This window comes from Neovison vison, chromosome 11 (genome assembly GCF_020171115.1).
Source record: "Neovison vison isolate M4711 chromosome 11, ASM_NN_V1, whole genome shotgun sequence".
Taxonomy (NCBI): Eukaryota; Metazoa; Chordata; class Mammalia; order Carnivora; family Mustelidae; genus Neogale; species Neogale vison.
This window is the reverse complement of record NC_058101.1, coordinates 218153776-218177861: the sequence shown is the minus strand read 5'-3', so window position 1 is coordinate 218177861 and position 24086 is coordinate 218153776. Positions and strand designations below refer to the sequence as shown.

Here is a 24086-nt window from a genome sequence, read left to right as displayed (position 1 = left end):
CATATATTAAAAGTAAGACTCCTTTCTTTGCCTGACTTGTGTTTTAACAGCAGAAATAAATGTAATAAAATATTATTATTATTATTATTATTATTAAAATTATTATTATTTCAAAGATTGATTTGAGAGAAGGAAAGAGTGAGGGGAGGGGGTCTGAAGGAGACAGAGAGAGAATGCCAAGAAGACACCATGCCGAGTGTTTCGCCTGATGCAGGGATCAATCCCATGACCCTGAGATCAGGACTTGAGGCAAACAAAAGCAGGAGTCAGACACTCCACAGACTGGGCTACCCAGGTGCAACCCAGGTGCCCCAAGGAATGAATCATTGTTACTCATTCAATATGTTTTCTTGAAGAACATCAAAAAGGTGGAAGAGATTAATGAAAATTTGAAGGTCTCCCTTCATTGTAAACAAGCTCTCTTACAAGCTCAGAGAGAAAAGAATATCAAGAATGTGGATGTGGGAAAAGTTAGGTGTTAGTTGTACTATAATGTGGCTTGGGAGGCTTTTGGTTCATTGGGTGAGGTGAGTGCAGTGTACTCGTGTTCTGTTTATGCAGTAGAGCCTGGGCATCTGGGACCTGCAACTCCTACTGAACCCTGAGCTGTGATTTCACTTAGGACCACCCCGATGAGGTTTGCAATTTCAAGGCCTAGGAAGTATGGATTATTTCACAGCTGGGTAATCATCACATCATTCAGCACTGCCCTCCAAGTTATGTAGAAAATCCCACAAAATACATGAGCAGTGAAGGATGATAGCAAGCCCAATTTGTATAGTAGAATATTATTTTATATCAGTTCCTCTAAGAAAGTCATTTGTGCGTTTTTTGACATGAACGAGTTTCTTTACTTTCCCCTTATTCTATTTATGCCTCAAGGGCTTTCTTTGTTGCCCTCCATGATCCTGTCCTGTTATGTGCCCTCATATGTCTTTTCTCAAATCTGTCTTAAAGGCCCAAGATGCACTGTCGGATCAAGAGCTGAGAGCCTTGACATCAAAAAACGAAGAACTGAAAGGTACTTTGTTTTGGGGGATGAAATCTCCATATGGTGGCAATGAGTTTGCATCAGGCAGGGAGAGAATGCCTTCCTGCCTTCACGGCCTTGCCCTTCTCCTTTCCCCATTGAAACCAAGTTCTCAGGTCATGGCACAAACACAGAAAAGCAAACTCATCTTTTACAGAAAGGAAAACAATCCTGGAAGACCAGTGTAATGCCCTGAGTTCTCACAAAACAGCTAAAGAAGCAGAATTGAACCTGCTAAAGAAGAAATTGGATATGGTGGTGGAGTTCTCTGAAAACCGAAAACTGACTGCAGAAGAGTAAGCTATTGCTGTGTTGTCATAGATACTGTTGCATGAATTTTCATGGCGGCAAGTATTTGGACCTTCTGGAATTGGATCTTTGCGTACTTTTGCCAAATGCATTCTGTAGAATTGTGCCTTCCCTTCCTATCTTGATTTGTGTAACCTGAATTTTCCTTTCTGTTCCAATGACTTTCCATATGTTGTTGTGTGATTCATTGGGGAAGAAGGGGGAAGGTACCAGCATTAATCACTTTGATACCTGGATCCCCTCTGGGTCAGTCTACATTGTCCCTTTATTTTAACTCTCATCATGTGCTATGACCACTCCTGCATTAGGTCCATTTCTTGTTCAGTATGAGACTTGGGTCCAGAAAGTGCAGAAAAATGGAATTCTCTTCCTGCAGAAACAGGGAAAGTTTCTTTGTGGAAAGTGCACTGGGGCTCCAGCAATACTGTGTCCCTTTATCTTGTGTACAACTGAGATTATTCGCTACAGCCCAATACCTTAGAAGACCAGGGTATTTCCTGTCCACCACATTTTCTGTTTCTTTTCTTTTCTTTTCTTTCTTTCTTTTTAAAATAGATTTTATTTATCTATTTTACAGAGAGAGAGACACCACGAGAGAGAGAACGCAAGCAGGGGGAGTGTGAGAGGGAGAAGCAGGCTTCCCGCCAAACAGGGAGTACAGTGTGGGACTCTATTGCAGGACCCTGGGCTCATGACCTGAACCAAATACTTTTAAGCAGATAGTGACTGAGCCATCCAGGTGCTCCTCCACACGATTTTCTAGGTGTAAGTCTCTTGGATCCCAACCAAAGCCTGCAGTTTCACTAAGTCTCATCTTTGCTGGCTGGATGAGAGCTTCGCTTATTGCATTCCAACCTGTCCCCCAAAGGTTGCTTGTTCATATACTTTGTATTCACTAGCCTGTTCTAGAATTCACTGATGTGTCCTCGGGAAACTGGCTCCCACTGCCAGGCTGGCTTTCTCCTAGGCTTCCTTCTTCTCCATCTGGTTATCATGTTTCTTCATGTGCTCTTTAGAAATTGGGTGCATTCACTCACAAGTTTTCTCTCTTGTCCAGTGTTTCCTTTTATTTCTCAGGAGGAGATAAGGACGTTGGAGTCCCTCATTCATGTGGAAAAGCAAAACTGTTCCTGTCTACACTGGAGACTCAGCTTTGTGTTATTCCTTCCCACATCGGGGGTGGGGGCCGCTCTCTCTCACAGGCACTTGGGTTCTGTTCATTGGTAAATACCCCCTCCCCTCACTCTTTCCTTCTCTCAAATCAATCTTTGAAATAATAATAATTTTAATAATAATAATAATAATATTTCATTACTTTTATGTCTGCTGTTAGAACACAATTCAGGCAAAGAAAGGAGTCTTACTTTTAATTTACATACTTCAGGACCTTCTTGGGAAAGGTCCAATGTCCTGACCACCTTTCTTTCTTCAACACCATATCCCTGAGCCACACACTGACTGCCGCTCCAGAAGACATTTGCTGAAGGATAGTTGAGAGACCAGAAGCAGATGCTCCTGTCCTTCTCTTTCTAGAGCTTTTGTCTCTCCCTAAGTCTTTCTGCATGAGATTCTTGACAAGTGTCCTGTTGAAACCTTGTGAATGAACACCATGAACAAAAGAGTCGAGGGCAGCCCAGCAGACCAACCTTTCTAAGCATCGCCATTTGCTGCCTTCACCATCCATGAACTTGGTCTTGGTCTAGAAGGTTGACTTGGGGCGTCTGGGTGGCTCAGTAGGTTAGAGCCTCTGCTTTCGGCTGAGTTCATGGTCCCAGGGTCCTGGGATGGATCCCTGCATTGGGCTCCCTGCTCAGTGGGCCGCCTGCTTCCCCCACCCCCTGCCTGCCTCTCTGCATACTTGGGATCTCTCTCTGTCCAATAAATAAATAAAATATTTTTTTAAATAAAGATAGAGTCAATGGAGTTGACAGTTCTACATCTGAACTCTGTTCCACTGAGATAACACCCTGAGTATGTGGCAGTTCACATGGATTATTTGAGGACATATTTTCGGCACTAAGATTGGCCTTTTCCTATACCAGGATCTTTCACAAGGGGCCAGTGGTTGTACTTCTAAAGCCTAGAGATGTGTGGGAGTGAGTTTCCATACCAGTGAAGCCATATTCTGGAAGTTCCTTTGGGCTGACTGTGGGGGCACAGCCTTGGTCTGAGGATCAGGACTCCCCACGGAGACTAATGGTGGGCCCCTATTCATCCTAACGAGTGTAGCTCGTCAGGCTTGGATTTTCACTTTGAATTGAAATGAGACTTCACCATCTCAAACCAAAGACGTATTCCAAGAGGGCACGGAGTGCAATATTATTTGGTGATATGGTGAATGAATTAAAGTATACAAGTATAAAGATTGCAGGGAGCCTGGCCAGCAGCCAGAGTTCAATGTTTCTTCAACCTTAAATGGGGCCTTCATTCATTTTCCTGTTGTGTTGTCAGTCTGTGCTTTTAGTGGGGACATTCCAACATAGGCCATCAAGTGTGCTGGGAGAATAATAAATGGCAAAAATTCAGGACCTTGGCTACTGGACAATGTATATATTTCTCCCATCTTAGGAAGCTAGAAGAGACACTGTATGAATTGAATGCAACTAAGAATGAGCTGTTAGCTGCCGATAAATATCTGAAAGTAACTGAAGAAGAAATGGAGAAGTACAGGTAAGTTCCGACACTACAAACTATTGGCTCCTGAAAAGTTCCCTTTGGATTTTTTTTTAATTTTTTTAATTTTCTTATAAACCTATGATGTATTCTTAGCCCCAGGGGTACAGGTCTGTTATTTGCCAGGCTTACACACTTCACAGCACTGACCATAGCTCATACATTCCCCAGTGTCCGTAACCCCACCATCCTCTCCCTACAACTTTCCCCTCAGCATCCCTCAGTTTGTTTTGTGACATCTTGTTTAATTTATTCTTTTCCTAACCCACAGCCCCCCACGTTGCATCTCCACTTCCTCATATCAGGGAGATCATATGATAGTTGTCTTTTTCCGATCGACTTCTTTCGATAAGGATAATTCCCTCTAGTTCCATGCACGTCGTCGCAAATGGCAAGATATATTTCTTTTGATGGCTTCATAGTATTCCATTGTATATATATACCACATCTTCTTCATCCACTCATTTGTTGATGGACATCTAGGTTCTTTCCATAGTTTGGCTATTGTGGACATTGCTGCTATAAACATTTGGGTGCACGTGCCCCTTCAGATCACTACGTTTGTATCATTAGGGTAAATAGTCAGTAGTGCAATTTCTGGGTCATAGGGTAGCTCTATTTTCAGCTTTTTGAGGAACCACCGTGCTGTTTTCCAGAGTGGTTGCACCAGCTTGCATTCCCACCAAAAGTGTAGGAGTGTTCCTTTTTCTACGCATCCTCGCCAGCATCTGTCATTTCCTGACTTGTTAATTTTAGCCATTCTGACTAGTGTGAGGTGGTATCTCATTGTGGTTTTGATTTGTATTTCCCTGATGCCGAGTGATGTGGAGCAATTTTTCGTGTGTCTGTTGGCCATCTGGATGTCTTTGCAGAAATGTCTGTTCATGTCCTCTGCCATTTCTTGATTGGATTATTTGTTCTTTGGGTGTTGAGTTTCCAAGCTCTTTATAGATTTTGGATAGTAGCCCTTTATCTGATATGTCGTTTGCAAATATCTTCTCCCATTCTGTCAGTTGTCTTTTGGTTTTGTTAACTGTTTCCTTTGCTGTGCAGAAGCTTTTGGTCTTGATGAAGTTCCAATAGTTTGTTTTTGCCTTTGATTTCCTTCCTTTTGACGATGTTTCTAGGAAGAAGTTGCTGTGGTTGAGGTCGAAGATGTTGTTGCCTGTATTCTCCTCAAGGATTTTGATGGATTGCTTTCTCACACTGACGTCCTTCGTCCATTTTGAGTTTATTTTCCTGTGTAGTGTAAGGAAATGGTCCAGTTTCATTTTTCTGCATGTGGCTGTCCAACTTTCCCAACACCATTTGTTGAAGAGACTGTCATTTGGACATTGGACATTCTTTCCTGCTTTGTTGAGATTAGTTGACCATAGAGTTGAGGGTCTATTTTTAGGTTCTCTCTTCTGATCCATTGATCTATGTGTCTGTCTGTTTTTGTGCCAGTACCATTCTGTCTTGTTGATGACAGCTTTGTAGCAGAGCTTGAATCCCAGAATTGTGATGTCACCAACTTTGGCTTTCTTTTTCAATATTGCTTTGGCTCTTTGAGGTCTTTTCTGGTTCCATATAAATTTTAGAATTATTTGTTCCATTTCTTTGAAAAAAAATGGATGGGATTTTGTTAGGTATTGCATTAAATGTGTGGATTTCTTTAGGTAGCAAAGACATTTTCACAATATTTATTCTTCCAATCAAGGAGCATGGAACATTTTTCCATTTCTTTGTGTCTTCCTCAATTTCTTTCATGAGTACTTTAGAGTCTTAGTACAGTTTCTTTGCCTCTTTGCTTAGGTGTATTCCTAAGTATCTTATGGTTTTGGGTGCAGTTGTAAATGTGATTGAATCCTTAATTTTCCTCCTTGTGTCTTGTTGTGGTGTAAAGCAATGCAACTGATTTCTGTGCATCGGTTTTATATCCTGACACTTTACTGCATTCCTGTACAAGTTCTAGCAGATTTGGAGCAAAGTCTTTTGGGGTTTCCACATATAGTATCATATCATCTGCAAAGAGTGAGAGTTTGACTTTTTTTTTTTTGCCGATTTGGATGTTTTTGATATCTTTTTGTTGTCTAATTGCTGAGGATAGGACTTCTAGTACTTTGTTGAATAGCAGTGGTGATAATGGACATCCTTGCCGTGTTACTGACCTTAGCGGAAAAGCTCTCAGTTTTTCTCCATTGAGAATGATATTTGCAGTGGGTTTTCCATAGAAGGCTTTCATCATATTGAGATATGTGCCCTCTATCCTTACACTTTGAAGTGTTTTGATCAGGAAGGAATGCTGTACTTTGTCAAATGCTTTTTCAGCATCTATTGAGAGTATCATGTGGATCTTGTTCTTTTCTTAATGTATTGTATCCCATTAATTGATTTGCAGATGTTGAACCAACCTTGCAGCCCTGGAATAAATCCCACTTGGTGGTGGAGAATAATTGTTTTAATGTACTGTTGGATCCTATTGGCTAGTATTTTGGTGAAAATTTTTGCGTTTGTGTTCATCAAGGATATTGATCTGTAATTCTCGTTTTTGATGGGATCCTTGTCTGGTTTGGGGATCAAGGTGATCCAGGCCTCATAAAACGAGTTTGGAAGTTTTCCTACCATTTCAGTTTTTTGGAACAGTTTCGGGAGAATAGGAATTAATTCTTCTTTAAATGTTTGGTAGAATTCCCCTGGGAAGCCATCTGGCCCTGGGCTTTTGTTTGTTTATTGATTTTTGATGACTATTTCAATCTCCCTACTGGTTATGGGTCTGTTAAGGGTTTTCTATTTCTTCCTGGCCCATTTGTAGTAGATAATATTGTCTCTAATAGTGCACCCCTTTCTTCCAGATTGTCAAATTTTTTGGCGCAGAGTTGCTCATAATATGCTCTTATAATTGTTTGTATTTCTTTGGTGTTGGTTGTGATCTCTCCTCTTTCATTTGTGATTTTATTAATATGGGTCCTTTTTCTTTTCCTTTTGATAGGTCTGGCCAGGGGTTTATCACTCCTATAAATTCTTTCACCTCCTTGTTTCATTGATTTGTTCTATTGTTTTTTTGTTTGTTTGTTTTCATTTCATTGATTTCTGCTCTGATCTTTATGATTTCTCTTCTCCTGCTGAGTTTAGGTTTTCTTTGGTGTTCTTTCTCCAGCTCCTTTAGGTGTAGGATTAGGTTGTGTATTTGAGACCTTTCTTGTTTCTTGAGAAAGGCTTGTATCGCTATATATTTTCCTCTCAGCACTGCCTTTGCTGTGTCCCACAGATTTTGAACCATTGTGTTTTCATTATCATTTGTTTCCATGATTTTTTTTTCAATTCTTCTTTATTTTCCTGGTTGACCCATCCATTCTTTAATAGGATGCTCTTTAGCTTCCTTTCTCTGTCATTTGAGTTCCTTCCAACTTTCCTCTTGTGATTGAGTTCTAGCTTCAGAGCATTGTGGTCTGAAAATATGCAGGGAATGATCCCAATCTTTTGATACCAGTTGAGACCCGATTTGTGACCCAGGATGTGATCTATTTGGGAGAAGGTTCCATGTGCATTAGAAAAGAATATGTATTGTTGTTTTGGGATGGAATATTCTGAATATATCTGTGATGGTCCAGCGTGTCATTTAAGGCCTTTATTTCCTTGTTGATCTTTTGCTTGCATGATCTGTCCATTTCAGTGAGGAGAGTGTTAAAGTCCCCTACTCTTCTTGTATTATTGTTGATGTGTTTCTTTGATTTTGTTATTAATTGGTTTATATAGTTGGCTGCTTCCATGTTAGGGGGATAGATATTTAAAATTGTTAGATCTTCTTGTTGGAGAGACCCTTTAAGTATGATATAGTGTCCTTCCTCATCTCTTTTATTATAGTCTTTGCATAAAATCTAATTGATCTGATAGAAGGATTGCCACCCCAGCTTTCTTCTGATTTTCATTAGCATGGTAAATTGTTTTCCACGCCCTCACTTTAAATCTGGAGGTGTCTTTGGGTCTAAAATGAGTTTCTTGTAGGCAGCATATTTTTGGGTTTTGTTTTTTTTATCCATTCTGATACCCTGTGTCTTTTGATTGGGGCATTTAATCCATTTACATTCAGGGGAACTATTGAGAGATATGAATTTAGTGCCCTTATATTGCCTGTAGTATGACTGTTACTGTATGTTGTCTCTGTTCCTTTCTGATTTACAACTTTTAGGCTCTCTCTTTGCTTAGAGGACTGCTATCAATATTTCTTGTAGAGCTGGTTTGTTGTTTGCAAATTATTTCTGTTTTTGTTTGTCCTGGAAGGTTTTTACCTCTCCTTCTATTTTCAATGATAGTCTAGCTGGATATAGTATTCTTGGCTGCCTATTTTTCTCCTTTATTGCTCTGAATATATCTTGCCAGTCCTTGCTGGTCTGCCAGGTCTCTTTGGATAAGTCTGCTGTCAATCTGATATTTTTACCATTGTATGTTACAGACTTCTTATCCCGGGATGCTGTCAGGATTTTCTCTTTGTCACTAAGACTTGTAAATTTTACTATTAGATGACGGGGTGTGGACCTATTCTTATTGATTTTGAGGGGGTTCTCTACACCTCCTGGATTTTGATGCTTGCTCCCTTTGCCATATTAGGGAAATTCTCTCCAATAATTCTCCCAATATACCTTCTTCTCCGCTCTCTCTTTCTTCTCCTTCTGGAATCCCAATTATTCTAATGTTGTTTTGTCTTATGGTATCACTTATCTCTGGAATTCTCCCCAAGTGGTCCTGTATTTGTTTGTCTCTCTTTTGCTCAGCTTCTTTATTCTCTGTCATTTGGTTTTCTATATCACTAATTCTTTCTTCTGTCTCATTTATCCTAGCAGTAAGAGCCTCCATCTTTGATTGCACCTCTTTAATAGCTTTTTTGATTTCAACATGGTTAAACTGTAGTTCTTTTATTTATGCAGAAAGGGCTTTTATATCTCCAGATAGGGTTTCTTTAATATCTTCCATGACTTTTTGGAGCGTGGCTAGAACCTTGAGAATCGTCATTCTGAACTCTAGATCTGGCATATTACCAATGTCCGTATTGATTAGGTCCCTAGCCTTCGGTACTGCCTCTTGTTCCTTTTTTTTTTTTTTTTTTTGGTGGTGAGTTTTTCCGCCTTGTCATTTTGTCCAGATAAGAATATATGAAGGAGAAAATAAAATATTAAAAGGGTGGCAAAGACCCCAGGAAAGTGTGCTTGAGCCAAATCAGAAGAGACCCCAAATCATGGTGGGAGAGAAAGGGGGTAAAGGAAGTTCAGGGAAAAAAATTAAGAAAGAAAACTAATAATGAATTAATATAAAAAATATATATATATACCTATTAGCCTGGTGACTAGAACAGGGTCACTCACTTAATTTTGGGTGTATTTTTGTCTCTTAGAAGAAATTACCTCCCCAAATTTTAAAGAATGGAAAACATATATAAGAGTAAACACAATGAAGGGACGGAATATGAATATTAAGATGAAAAGAATTTTTTTTAATTTCTAAAAAAAGAGCTGATATGTAAGTTGGTTGGGAGAATAAAGAAAAAGAAAGTGGAGAAGATTTGCTCAGGCTGGAGAGTAGAACAAGCCCGGTGGTAGATTTAGGGTATAGTTCCATCTATTAGAAGAAGTTGTACCCCAAATTTTTTAGAAGAAAAAACCCTATGTGTATACAAAAACTGAAGTTAGATACAATGAAGGATACCATATGACAATAATAATGAAGGTTCGAAAAAAGAATTTTTAATGAAAAGTATTGTTAAGATAAACTAGTTAAAAAAAGTTAAAAGCAGAAAGGGTAAAAGTTTAAAAAAAATACCAGAAGATAAAAAAATAAAGTTAAAAAAATTAACTTTGCAAGACTAAAGTATCATGAGGAGAAAGCCATGAATTCCATGGTTTGCTTTCTCCTCCTCTGGTATTCCACTGTTCTCCTTGGTAAGTGAACTTGGTCTTGGCTGGATTTCTTGTTGATCTTCTCAGGGAGGGGCCTGTTGTAGTGATTCGCAGGTCTCTTTGCCCCAGGCGGAATTGCACCACCCTTTCCGGAGGCCAGGCTAAGTAATCCGCTGGGGTTCACTTTCAGGAGCTTGCGTTCCCTGAACACTTTCTGTAGAGTTCCAGAGGTAAGTAATGAAAGTGGCGGCCTCCCAATCTCTGGTCTGGAGGAGCCGAGAGCTCAGGGACCCACACCTCAGTGCGCCCTCAGAGAAAAGCGCTCATCATTTCCCTCTCCCTGGCCTCCGGCTGTGCTCAGACCTCAACCAGGCTGTGACCAAGCGTCTCTCTCTGGCATACAGCTCCACCTGGAGTCTCCGAAACCCTTAGATTGCTGAGCTCTTCCGGGGGGATCTCCCCAGATCCTGTGCCATGGATTACGGTTCAAGGTAATGCTGAGTTGAGAGGTCACTCCTCGGCTCTCTTTTTGTTGTCGGCATCCCCGCTCTAATACCTGTGAGTTCAATGACACTCAGACACCGCCGGTCCTTCTGTGACCCTGCAGAACTGGGGCCACGCCGTCCCCGCATGGGCTTCAGCCCGGTTTAGCCTCTGGAGTGACGTCCCTCAGTAAACATCGCTTTTAAAAGTCCAGGTTGTGGGACGCCTGGGTGGCGCAGTTGGTTGGACGACTGCCTCCGGCTCAGGGCGTGATCCTGGAGTACCGGGATCGAGTCCCACATCAGGCTCCCAGCTCCATGGGGAGTCTGCTTCGCTCTCTGACCTTCTCCTCGCTCATTCTCTCTCTCACTGTCTCTCTCTCTCAAATCAATAAAATAAAAAATCTTTAAAAAAAAAAAAAAAGTCCAGGTTGTATGCTCCATTACTTGTCAGGAGCCGGACCCTCCCCCCAGGGTCTATCTTCCCATCGCTTTGGATTCACTTCTCCGTGGCTCCTACCTTTCAGAAAGTAGTCGATTTTCTGTTTCTCAAATTGATGCTCTTTTTCTCTTCGATCTCCTGTTGGATTTGTAGGTGTTTGGAATGGTTTGGTAAGCTATCTAGCTCATCTCCTGCTACCTGATGTCAACTCAGCCTGCTACTTCTCCACCATCTTGACTCCTCCCTCCCTTTGGATTGTTAATCTTTGTACATTTTGAGGACTTAATTAAATAATATACACTAAAATTCAGAGGATGTATCCAGAGCGAATTAACTGACACGGAAAGATAAGGCACAAAACAATTACATTACTAAACATATCCAGATCCCCAGTGTTGGCCTGACTGTGGAAACTAGCTCCGTACCAGAGTCCTTGAGGTGGTGTTTGGAGGAAAACAGTTAATCCTAGGATGAGTCCTTCCCATAAGCCCGGTAGTGGCATCTGATGGTGCTGGTCTTTGCAAACCTGGGAACCATCGCGAGGATAGAAGTTAAAGGAGAATAGAGCTTCATGACAAAAGACATTTGTCATGTGATAACTGAGGGAAAGATTGAAAACGGGTAAGGAAGTTATGTCGGTTTTGATCCTGTAGGCAAAGAAAAATGATGAAGGAAAGGCTGTAAGAATAGCTTTGATCCTACAGTCCAATTATAGTCAGGTGAAAGTGTTTCCTGTGTCAGGATCAATTGTATGAGGGGACAGATAAGAGGAGGATGGCCACATTGGCAGATGATTGAAAATCACACCCAGTGTTGGGTTTTGTCTGATGAAAACAATTGTCCCCCCTCACAGACAAGAAGTGGAAGAAATGCGAGAAGAGCTGCAGGAGTCTTATCTCACCTTCAACCACAAGGTAACCGGAGTTGTGTCCAACACACTGAACCCTTGGCGCCCCCTGCAGGTGATGGTAGTGGTCCTTAGAGCCCTGAACATGGGTTTCTGGTGTGTTGGCTTTTTCAGATCTCAGTTCAAGAGAGGAATGCTCTGGCTAACTGGGTAAGTGTTTTCCATTTCCTCATATTCATTTGTGGCACAGTTGGGCACAACTGAAGGTGGGTGTGTTTATCTGCCACAGATGAAGGCTCAGTATTGGGAAACAAGGATGATGCAGCAGAGCAGGGAGAACGCCTACCTGAAATACAGGTGTGAGAGTTTGACGTGCGTTTTTATGGGTGTTTGGAGAGGTGACGGCTATGCTGTTTACTGCCTAGGAGAGGACGTGGTGTTGTAATTCTTAGAGATGTCCACTCTTTTTCTGTGTTCAAGATTGCGCATGATGAAAGGGGAGATGCTGCCTGTGGGATCCATGAGGCATGAACTGATGCCCGGAAGGCCTGAGTTGCAGAAGCCTGTGTGACAAGGTAGGGAGCACGATGTGAAATGCAGCAGCAGCCTGATTTCTGCTGTGAAACCACACGATGTCCTTCCTGTTCCTGTGGGTGATCGCTGTGTGTCCTGCAGAGAATCACAAGCCTGCAGCTTGTCTGAAGGGGTGACAGGAGGGTGCATTCCTTATATGCCCCCAGGCAGCAGGACACTTGCCCCCGTGACAGGTGGAGATCACGCCGCTCCACACCTTCCCCCTACTACCCCCTTCGGAAGAGATGAACCTGAGAAGGTGGGAGGCGAGTACCCTTCCCACCTTGACTCAGTAGTCAAACCTTGGCAAAAAAAATGACTATTTGTGAATAAGGGCATTTATTTACTCATTATGGAGGCTCCTATATTTTTGTTTTATTTGTCAGCTATAGGACCATATTGAGCAATGAAATATATCTTTCTCCTCTCGTGTTATCGGTGCAATGCCATAGCTTTATTGCTCATTCTGCCTATGATTCCTTGTTCGTGACTGTACAAATGTCAAAGTCAGTTACTTCTCTGAAATGTTTATTTGTTGGCCAGTCACGTATTCTAGGTCCCTACTGCAGGATGGACAAATGAACCATCCACCTGTGGCTTGAGAAGGGAACATGGGCTGTTCATGTTAAGGGTTCGTGGATGTCACCCACGCAAGGCTATTCTTACTTAGGTGTTTAATCTATGAAGAGAAAGTGATTTTGTCTGATGTGTGTTGAGCACCCCAATTTTAGTGTTGATTTCCAGCCAGTTGTACCCCGACCAGTCCACACATGATGGATTACTTACAGAAACACGGAAGCCAGGGCCCTGGAGTGTCTCACGCAAGAGGTGACTGGTGTCTCTCTTTGCAAAGGAGTCACTTGAGTCCCGGGTGAAACCCTCTGATAAGGGACCCAATAGTGGGAAAGAGTGCAAGATGGGAGAGGAAGGCAGGGAGGGCATGCAAACCACAATAAACCTCTGACCTTTGTCTGATCTAGCATGTAGACTGGTTCCCAGGATGAACAGCAGCACTAGCCCTCAAAGGGACCCAGAGATGCATATGGTAAGTGCTTGGGCATTTTTAGTAGTGTCCGTTTCTGAAATGGATTGCAGTGTGGACAGGTCCCTGTCCTGGCCTTGTGGCCTTGGTGTGTGTCCTGCGATCATCCCTTTCAGAGTGCATGCTGTTCACCGAGGAGCCTCCGGGCTGCTCCGTTAGAGATCTTCAATTGCGTGCTTCCTCCCAAAGCTGTAGATGCTTTGAGACATGTGATGGAAGGATGCTCACCTCATGCATCTCTCTGTGTGTGTGTGTGTGTGTGTGTGTGTACATGCGTGTATGTGTGTGTGTACATAACTCGAGGAGGATGACATCTCACTCCACAGTGAAGTCAGCTAGCCCAGCTGACTCCTTGAGGTTTGCTTTCCTGTGGGAGAAGGAACATTTTTAGTATTTGGGGCAGGAGACTAACCTGGAAATGGGTCTGCAGAGGTCCTCAGATGGAGGATGGAAAAGCCAGGACTGCGTCACATGTGCCCCACATGCTTTGGGCAGCTCGAGTGTTTGTGGAGAAGGTGAGCTGTGACCTCCTGTGTGTCCCATCTGAGTGAATGAAGATGAGAGCTGGAATCCCTCCAGTTGGCCCCTGGGTGAGATGATGGTGAACTCTGGCAGGTGCCGGGTGTGTCATAGAAAATACCCCCTGGAGAAGCAGCCCTGAGGAGGGAATCCCAGTGACTCTCTGCAAGGCCCACACCTCACATGTGTTTTACTTATGCTCCCGTTAGTGGGTTCTGATGGGGTCTGATGGCTGTGCCAGCTCATAGCATCTCTCCCGACCCATCCTGGGAGCATTGCCTGTGCTCTAGACAGACTGGTTTGCATTTGGGGATATCGAATTGGCCCATCAGTGGTTCTCAGCACCAAGGACTAGGCATTTTCTCTGTGCCTGAGCTAAGGACTGTCCAAATGTCAGGGACATGGATCCACAGTGCTGGTCTCGCTCACTCGAAGGGGTACTGTTTCTCTCCGAAAGCACTCTTCCAGGTCCTCTGCAGGACTCCAGACACTCCTATCTCCTCAGCAGTGTCTGTGGCCCTGGACAGACCTTGTGGAGCGTAGAAGATCCCATTGTCAGGGAGGGAAGCAGAGCTGGTCAGGTGGGATGCTGGTGGGCTTCCAGTTGACCTACAAGTGCCTGCACTTCCACGTGTGGACACCAGGCTTCTCAGGGCCTCTCATTGTGTTTGTTGTCAATGTATAGAAGGAGATGCTGTGCTTGCCATGATGGGGGAGGGTGGTCCCAGTGGTCAATACCGACCTGTCCTGAAAGGAGTTTTTCCTTAGTTGATTATCCTTGGTGGCACACTCTTGTCTCTGTTGAGGTGTGCAGACCTATATTAACATGTGGTGACAGTAGTTTTCCCCATGGCATCTCTTCACCCCAGGTTCTAGGTGAGACACAGGGGGCGGACAGCCATTCTGGCACAGATGCTACTGTCTTGGAACATGATGGTGGGGAAGATGCGTGTGCGGATGTGTACCCCCGCCTGCCCACAGTGCACACCGGGGAAGTAACTGGGGGAGGAGGACCCCTCCCTCCACAGTGAAGTCCCCTGGCCAGCCTGACTCCAATTAGGTTATGTTCAGGTGCACTGGTGTGTGCACATGTGTGTGCACATGCTCGGGATAGATGGGTCTGGTAATCCTCACAAATGGAAACTGGGGAAAATTCTCTCTGCATTTTATACTGTCTCCTTTGCAGTCTGCAGTGTTCTCAGGGCATGTTTCATGAGTCATCCCCATTTTCCTTCTGCTGGAAAATGTGCCGTGCAGAACCAGCCCACTTAAGACCCTTTCTACAAGTATTTTGAAGTGTCAATGCTCTCAGGGGCACTCTTGTAATCGCACACTGGCTCACACGTTCTGAAGGGGGATATCAGTGATTACATGCATGACCACTGCCTCCCAGCCCTTCAGCTGGGTTTCCAGGAGCAGCTCATTTGGTCCTAAGTTAGTGTGAGAGCTGATTTCTTTTCTCATCACACGTGTGGAGTTTTCCACTGGGAAGCATATACCCTTCTGTGAATTCTCTTATATGGCCTTCCCATCTTCATTTCCCATTGTACAAAATTACTCTGGAACTCAGTAGGTTGAAATTTCCAAATGACTGTGTTTTAAGACAAACACAGGGGGCGCCTGTGCGGCTCTGTGGGTTAAAGCCTCTGCCTTAGGCTCAGGTCATGATCCTAGGTCCTGGGATCAAGCCCCACATCAGACTATTTGCTCAGGGGAGAGCCTGCTTCCCTTCCTCTCTCTCGCTCTGCCTCTCTGCCTGCTTGTGATCTCTGTCTGTCAAATAAATAAAATCTTAAAAAAAAAAGACAAATACAGCTGTTGAGTGTAAATAAAGGTTTTTGGTATCATGTCCCTCGGAAGACACTTTTCCAGTGCCACTGTCAGACCACAATGGCCTAATTCCTCAATTGTCTTTGTAGCCATGGACAGAAGCTGTAGATTGTTGAGGACCCCTTTGTCAGGAGCGAGGCAGCGTGGGGAGAGTCGGGGACTTACAGGCCAATGATTCCCCTCAAGTGGCTCGGAAACTTTGTGGAGAACGGGCATTCAGTTTCGTCACATTCTCTCTATTCTGACCAAACCAAAATCTTCTCTGGTGGCTGAGGAGGATAGAGGAAGTATTGTCCAGGATGTCGATGCCTTACTAGTTTGCAGTGATCTTTTTTCATCTTTAAGACACGACTTCTTGCTGGAGAACGTGGGCAGACATGGGAAGTGATGATTGGTGACAGGCTATTCCTGTAACAGCCATTGCCCTCTCCCCCCTCATTGTACTGGCCCCAGCTGGGAGGGGCATGTAAGTTTTCTAGCACGATGCAGCTCTCCTAGAAGGTGGCATTGGAGAAGGAGCCAGATGCTGAGAGCTCTTTGTTTTGGTTTCTTTTCTTGGTGTTGCAACTTTTGTCTGTTTTGCTAAAATATTTTCTTGTCTGTTCTGCAGGTCGGTAGAGGTGTGAGAGAGTTCCCTCATTGCCCAGGGCTCCTCCGTATGCCCTACCACATGGGGTGGAATGTACCAGACTTCACTCCTCCTCATCCACCTCCACAGTGGTGGACATGGGGGCCTTGGCCACACCTCATTCCTCCACCATATGGTGAGATGATATGAATTGATGTGGGTTATAGAGCTTATTTGTAGTTGAACCACTTCTGTTGGTGGAGAGGATGGAGAGGTGGTACCACAAGACTTTGCAATGCAGCAATAAGCCCAAGTGAGGACATGGTAACTTTCCTCCACTTTGTCTGACGTCCATCTCATGGACTGTCTGGTTCACTATACAGAACTGGGCAGCAGGCGTCTACCATGGAGAAGAAAAGTGACATTTCACAGAGGACAGACAGAGAAGCATTGCCAGGAACACTACGCAGACACGATGTTTTGGGCTCTGTGCTGGACGAAGAACAACCTTCACATCAGTCTCACATGTGGAGGCCCCAGTTGTCCAGCATGATAGATTAGTTCTGGAAACATCTGTTCCCAGGCAGAGTGGTCGTTTCTGTGAGGGTGATGGACAGTTCCCTCCTTCGTCCACAGGGGTCCAGGGAGTCCTGTGAAAAACAGAGTGGACCCTCCAGAGGGAGAATGGGGAAAAGGCTGTGGCAGCGGGGGAGGGTTGGCTTGATCCTGTATGGTCATCGCCAGTCTGAATCCACTTCTGTCCCTTCTAGGCCTCCAGTCCCAATCAGAAGCCTGTGGAGCTCAAGGCCACAATAGCAGCACTGTGCCCGAGAAGGTCCCAGAGAAGAACCAAGTAAATGCTGGGGTGTTTTCAGTTGTACCCATTTCTGGAGTTCTTTTCCTCTCTGGGCAGCACAGTGTCCTGACATGTGTGTGTTGGGTATATCCTGGGGACCATGTGTGGTGTCGTTTCACATTCAAAGTGGCAAGTCTTCATGTAGAGCTTACAGGCATCTCTGTTTCCAGATCATCACCTTCTGGTTGTGTCAGTGGAGCAAAGGCAGAGTTTGTGTTCAGGGCTTGACATTGAAGGGGAAACCAGGCTGGGACGCTGTATGATTCTGAAGTTCTTCAGGACACACGTGCATGTGCCCTGGTATTTGCACACACTGAGCAGTGGGCAGGTGCCATTGATGGGAAGGAAGTGTCTCCATTGCACAATGACAGACTTCTTTCTCTTACCATCGTGCACATCCAGTATCTGCATAAGTTGTTCTGGGAGGGATGAAACACCTCTCACTTCATCTGCAGCGTGTTGGGTTTAAGCTCTCATTTCCTTAGTTGTATAAATGCCTGACACAGGGCTGTGGTCCCTGCATTGTTCATTAGCATAGGGTCTGTCCTTGTCCTCTTCAGTTTAGAAAGTTGTGGGTAATGCTCTTGTCTGGTCTGGGAGGTGAGAATGAAAGAAAAAGTGGCAGATGCCGGAGGCAGGTGTAGAGGGTTCATTGGAATGTTGCTCAGTCACTTCCAGGTGGAGAAGCTTCTGTCTTGTCCATGGTGTGGGTCAGATACAGATGCTGGAGTGTCCTCCACAAGGACTAGTGGTGCTGCCCACAGGCCTCTCGTGGCATGGCAGAGTGAAGGCTGCTAAAGACATGGTAACTTTCTTCTGGTTGTTCTGTATTTAGAATTGATGGACCTTGTCTTCTAGTCATACTGAGAGGGTTGTACGTTCCTTGTGGTGGCAGAGAGCTTCCCTTCTCCGAAAGCTGTGCACATCAGGTGTCACACGCACATGGTATGGAGACGATGTTCTGTGCTCTGGGAGGGATGAGGCCTTAATGTGAGTAATTGAGGGTGTGTGGCTGAGAGAAGCGAGGGACACACTGATGACAGGACATAGACCGTGTGTTCTGTATAAGGGAAGAACGAGAGATGTATCCAGAAAGAAGGGAGGGAGCCCCGAGTCACACAGAAACAGGAGGATGTGGATGCCGAGAAGGCTGGAGGTATTCAGGGAGAGGCTGGGCTTCTCTCAGGGAGGGTGAGGCTGTTCCTGGTTGCCAGCAGCCTGAGAGTGAGTGTGAGGACACCGTGGGGTCTACACCGACTGCTGCATGTGTTCACTCACACAGTGTGGATCACGCCATTATTTGCCTCAGAATGTCGTTTTTGCCATGAAGCCATTCACTCATAGTCTGTGAAGAGCGTTGTTGCCCTGAATTTCTGAAAATTCTGAACCATGTGAAAGAGTGTCGTGGAGATTTGGGAAACTTACCTTGGTCTTTGGGGATTCTTGTCTGGCTGACTTTAAGTCCTGCCATGAGAAAGCATGAAGACAAGACGGAGAACCAGGGAAGGGTGGCCGCCCTGGCCTCAGCCCGAGTCAGACTGTTAGTGGGAGAGTCACGGTTGGCCAGGAGCCGCCCTAGCTGGAGCCCTGTCACCAGGCCTCTGCATCTGCATCACCACCATGCCTGCAGCTGTGCACTTCCCTGGGACTTCAGTCCCAGTGTCCAGATTTGCCTGTGTTCCTGAATTCTCAGCCCAAATACCAGCTCTCAGTGTGGCCTTCTCAGGGCCTCAGCTTTTATTTTAATCTGTCATAGAGAGAACATATTGGATTCTGAGGTCAGTAGAGCAATAGGAGCATAAAGAACCTGCAGGGACTCCTGGGTGACTCAGTCGGTTGAGCAGCAGAATCTTGATTCCTGCTCAGGTCATGAGCTGGAGCTTTTGAGATTGAGCCCCAAGTCGGGCTCGGTGCTGAGTGTGGAGCCTATCTGGGATTCTCTCTCTCCCTCACCTTCTCCCCCATCCCTCTTTGCTCACAAGTTTGTGCTTTCTCTGTCTCTTTCTCAAAAAGAAAAAAAAATAATACTAATTGGCAAAGAATCTGGGCTCTGACCATTCACTGTTCTCACTGTTTAAATGAAAATAGCTCCATGCCAATGAGAATCAAACAATGTTTATTTAAGTCCACAAATACACTAAGAGTGTAATACCTCAGCCCCGGTAGTGGCAATTCTCATTTCAAAGACAAGGCAAAGAGCCCCCTTTTTTCTATTAAATGTCAGGTCCTAGCCACAATGAAGTAAAATATAGCTAAGAGAACAGGTACAATCAGATATTTCTAGGTGAGATGTGAAGACAATTATTGTCTATTACATACAGACTCACAGATGTGGCCACAAGTGTTCATCCAAGGCCTCAGATACACTATGGGAGGCAGAAAGCATTTAGGAAAACACAAGGTCCCATTGTACTAACCCAAATCCTCTTGCCTTACAGGGTAATCATTTTGTAATCTGAAGACTTCCTTGACCTCCAACAACCAGGCTCCAGTGATTTTCTACTCAAGATACAAATGTTTCTGCCTTGTGGTCTGAATGCTTTCCCTGCCCATCCTGTCCCCTGTGCTTTGTCTCTCCTGGTATCTCCCCAATAAACTGTTCATGGTTCTGTCTCTGTGTCAGCATCTCCCTTCAGGGGGACCTACAGTCCCTCTCCTTCGAGGGCACAGGGTGAAGCCTTCAGACACAGATAACACCCTGGCAGCAGTGGGGGGATGGAGGATAGAACTAGATTACCCTTCGTGGTACTTCTACTGCAAGGGACCCCAGGAACCTTTCTGGGGAGGGGGCCCAGACTGAATTTAGATCTGCTGGTGTTTGTATTAACTCTGGTGACAGATCCTCTTGAGCACATGGCACCTGCTAGTTTAGGGGGGTAGTGATCAGCAGGACAGGTGGCTGTCCCCAGGCAGTGGTCTACTGTGACAGTGATCAGAGCATGAAGTGTCTTGTGGGGCCCTGAGAACCTGGTGAGGAGGCCCTGCATTAATCCAGGTTTTGTGCAGGGTTTTCACCTCAGCAGCTTCCCCCCAGACACAGGGTACCTTGAGTGGAGCTGATGGTGGCAGTGTTTGTGGTAAGACCCATGATGCTCCACAGTCCTCCCACAGTTTCCCTGTTGAGGGATGGGCAGGGCAGAGGTCCCTGACAGGAGACCCATCCCTTCCTCAGCAGCAAGAGGATTTGAGTGTGTATGCTTCTGTCCTTTTAGGCCCTTTTTGCCAATCCCTTCTGATCCTGCAAAGCCCTCCTTCTTCCCAGGTCATGGGATCCAGCTCCATTCTCACTGCCCCAGGATAGAGAGCCAGAGCTGTATTTCCAGCCGGTTCACCCGATGCCCTGGGGAGACTCTGGGGCCTTTGCAGCAACTTCCTGCCTCCTGAGGTGTGATGGAGAAGCTGCCTTGTTGGCTGAGTGCAGAGTAGGGCGCTCTGGGAGCTTCCCCAGAACATGCTGGTAGGTGAGAAAGTACAGGCGATGACATATTGGGGCTCTTCCCAGGGTTTGGTCCTCATTGTCCCTGAGTGCATTTGAAGACCCTATTTGACTCAGGGGTCACTGGATTGAGAGGCCATGGGACACTGCAACAGAAATACTGTGGTTGGTTTTTTACCAAAGCCGACTTGTTTCTGGGGTGAAATCATGACTCAGCTTCAGAGAAACTGAAGCTACATTGGGTTGGGCCAGGAATGCAAGAATCGCTGACCTTCAGGACCTTCTAGAAGGAGGAGCTGGGATCCTGCTCTCTGAGTTCTGCTAGACCCAGTACCCCATGTAAAGCACAGACTGTCCTGCACTGATGCTTTTATTACTTTTCAGTGTTTTTTTTTTCCAACAATGTTACAGTAGTTGGAAAACAAGTGCAAACTTGACAGGTACCTGATTCCATAAACCTTTCATTTTTTTAAGGTTAAATTTACAAGGAAAACAGGAATTTATTTACCTTTCTCGTGTTCATTGGAAGGAAACTCATCAATAATATCTTCAAAGCATGCCTTTTACCTCATCTCCTTTTCTCTGTTTTCTTTTTTAATGATTTTATGCAAGTACAGTGGTGAGGAGGGGGAGGCAGAGGCAGAGGGGGAAGGTGACTCAACACTGAGTGGGGACTCCAACGTGGGACTCGATCCCAGGATTCTGACATCAAGACCTGATCCACCCAGGTGCCCCTGCTTATCTCTTTATTTTCAACTGAGATTTGCCATGTTCTCTAATTTTCTCATGAGCTGGTAACAATCTTCAGCAGTTTTAAATTGGTTGCAGTTTAGTAAGAGCTCTTTCGCAGGATTCCACTGAGACTTCTTCTGTTCAAACTGTCAAGACCACTTCTCAATATGCAGAAGATTGTACTAAGCAAAATATGTGAATCAGCGTTTGAAAAAAAAGCTGCTGCTATTTGTTGAAGATATTAAAATAGATGTTTAGCTCCACTGATTCATGCACTCCCACTTTTTTCTTTTCCTTTGTTGCTTATTTCTTTTTTTTTAAAGATTTTTATTTATTTTATTTGACAGACCACAAGTAGGAAGAGAGGCAGGCAGAGAGAGAGAGGAGGAAGCAGGCTCACCACTGAGCAAAGAGCTCGATGCGGGGCTCGGTCCCAGGGCCCTGGGATCATGACCTGAGCCTGAGGCAGAGGCTCTAACCCACTGAGCCACCCAGATGCTCCCCTTTTGACATTCTTTTTTTTTATTTTATTTATTAGTTTTACAGAGAGAAAGCACAAACAGAGGGAGTGGGAGAGGGAGAAGCAGGCTTCCCATAGAGCAGGGAGACTGATGTGGGGCTCGAGCTCAGGACTCTGGGATCATGACCTGAGCCAAAGCAGATGCTTACCAACTGAGTCACCCAGGCGCCCCACTTATGACATTGTTAATATGACATCTCTTATAATTGAAGCTTTTCCTCACTGATGGTCTTTACCTGTTTTCCCGTCAATAACAGGGGACTGAATTTTTCTTTGACTATTCTCAATAGTGTTTCAGGTCTAATATAATGTTGTAGTAGCATTACAAATTATTTTTGAATTTTGTTATACATATAAGACTAGATCTTACTATCACTATATGATTAGGCATATAGATACTATAATAATCTATAATACTCTAAATTCAGAATCCTTCCAGAGTTTGGGCTTTCAATATTTTCTTGTGATCCCCTAAGATGTAAATTGTTTTTTGCACAAAACTTAACATCTAAATCACTCCCAAAATATTCTTTCATTTTTAAATAATTTTTTATTTGCTACAAAGCACAACAGAATAAATTATGAGTTTGAGTAATTTGTGAACTTTGTGTTGAAAAAAAAAACCTTCATGATGAAATATTACATCTTCATTGTGACAGATTCTGTTTCTGTTCTGTGATATCAGTGAGCCAGAGATGGCCCCTGTGTATTGGCAGGCTTCAACCCATGAGCTAACGTCCTGTGGCTGGTGCCTGAGTCAGATTTGTTTTCTACACATCCAGTCTTTTAAAAACATAACCCTGGAGAGCAGATGTTTAGGTATTGACTGCCTGCCTCAATTCTGTATGTCGTGAAACTGTGACCAACATTTTCTTATCATAAATAAAGTCAGTGAGTCAATCAAGCAATCCAGATTAACCTTTCAGCTCTAAAAGACCCTGAACAACTGTTGGCCTTCTAAATCCCTGATGCAGAGACCCCGCACCCCTATCCAGGCTGCAGAAAGGCATTACTTAGGCTCATGTGTACTCACTTCAATGTCCCCAGTATTGGAAGGATTAATACTGTGATGGGCCACCCCTCTTGCAAACCTGTCAGTCCCCCAGGAATGGGGGTTCCATGTTACTGTCACATCTTTTTCCTTCGGCCTGAAACTCATTGAACTCACTCTACATCCTTCCAGTCTTGGAATGTCTATATAAAATGAAATATTTGATTGTCCAGTTACTGCTGAAGAGGATGAAGGGGAAGAAGAGAAAAACGAGGTATCCTGAGAACAATTGAGCCAGCCAACATGAATCACTTGGCCACATGTAATTTTTTTTGACAGGTTCAGCCCTGGTGTGAAATATCATATCCTTCACTTTTCATTTTTTGAGAAACCTCTACACCGTTTTCCAAAGTGGCTGTACTAACATCCATTCCCACCAGCAGTATGAGAGGGTTCTCCTTTCTTCCAACTTCTCCAAAACTGTTTTTTTCTTGCCTTGTCAGTTTTTGCTGTTCTACCTGGTGGAAGGTGATATCTGTGTGGTTTTGATTTGAATCTCCCTGATGGCTAATGATGATGAACAGTTTTTCATGCATCTGTTAGCCATTTGTATGTCTTCTTTGCAGAAGTATCTGGTCCCATCTTCTGCCCATTTTTTGACTCGATTATTTGTTTTTGGATGTTGAGTTTGAGAAATTCCTTATAGTTCTTGGATATCAGCCCTTTGTAGAGTCATTTGCAAATAAGTGCTCTCATTTTGTGGGTTTCCTTTTTGTTTTGTTGACGGTTTTCGTTTGCGGCGCAGAAGCTTTTGATCTTGATGCCAGAGAGAGAAGCGTGGTTGCACCTCTGGAAAGGGCCTTAAGGAAAGGGACACGTCTGTCACCGTGCTCCCCAAGAGCAAGTCTGGGGAAGGTGCAGCATGCTGCCACGGGCAAAGAGAAGGAGCCCTTGGCTTTGATGTCAGGGCACGGTCGCGAAGCAGGAGAGATGGCACTGGCAGGAACAGCTGGCCCGTTGTAAGACAAGTGTCACCAGATAGTTGTGAAAACAGAGTCGCGTCTGAGGGATGCTGCTGCTGCTTCCCTGATCTAGTCTCCCCTGCACGTTGTAATAATCCCGCATGGAAAGAAATCCTTCTATGCCCAGGCATCCTCTCTGGGAAAGCATAGCATTCGTTGGGCAATCAGAGTCGGGTTTGTGGGAAGCTGCTGCTTCTTGCCTGAGCTAGTCTGCTCAGGACAGTGCAAGATACCCGCATGGAGCGAAATTTTCTTTTACCTAGCATCCCCTCTGCCAGAGAGAGAAGCGTGGTTGCACCTCTGGAAAGGGCCTTAAGGAAAGGGACACGTCTGTCACCGTG

General features: G+C 44.5%; 2 long non-coding RNA genes across 2 annotated transcripts; both read left to right on the top strand.

Annotated features, from left to right (window-relative positions):
* The first annotated feature begins 1191 nt into the window (after nucleotides 1–1191).
* Nucleotides 1192–11696, top strand: LOC122889222. The gene is made up of 3 exons (XR_006380853.1): nucleotides 1192–1326; nucleotides 3908–4009; nucleotides 11663–11696. It is a non-coding gene; the product is annotated as an uncharacterized LOC122889222 (long non-coding RNA).
* Nucleotides 11697–11839: 143 nt separating this feature from the next.
* Nucleotides 11840–12193, top strand: LOC122889221. The gene is made up of 3 exons (XR_006380852.1): nucleotides 11840–11866; nucleotides 11946–12013; nucleotides 12137–12193. It is a non-coding gene; the product is annotated as an uncharacterized LOC122889221 (long non-coding RNA).
* The last annotated feature ends 11893 nt before the right edge of the window (nucleotides 12194–24086 follow it).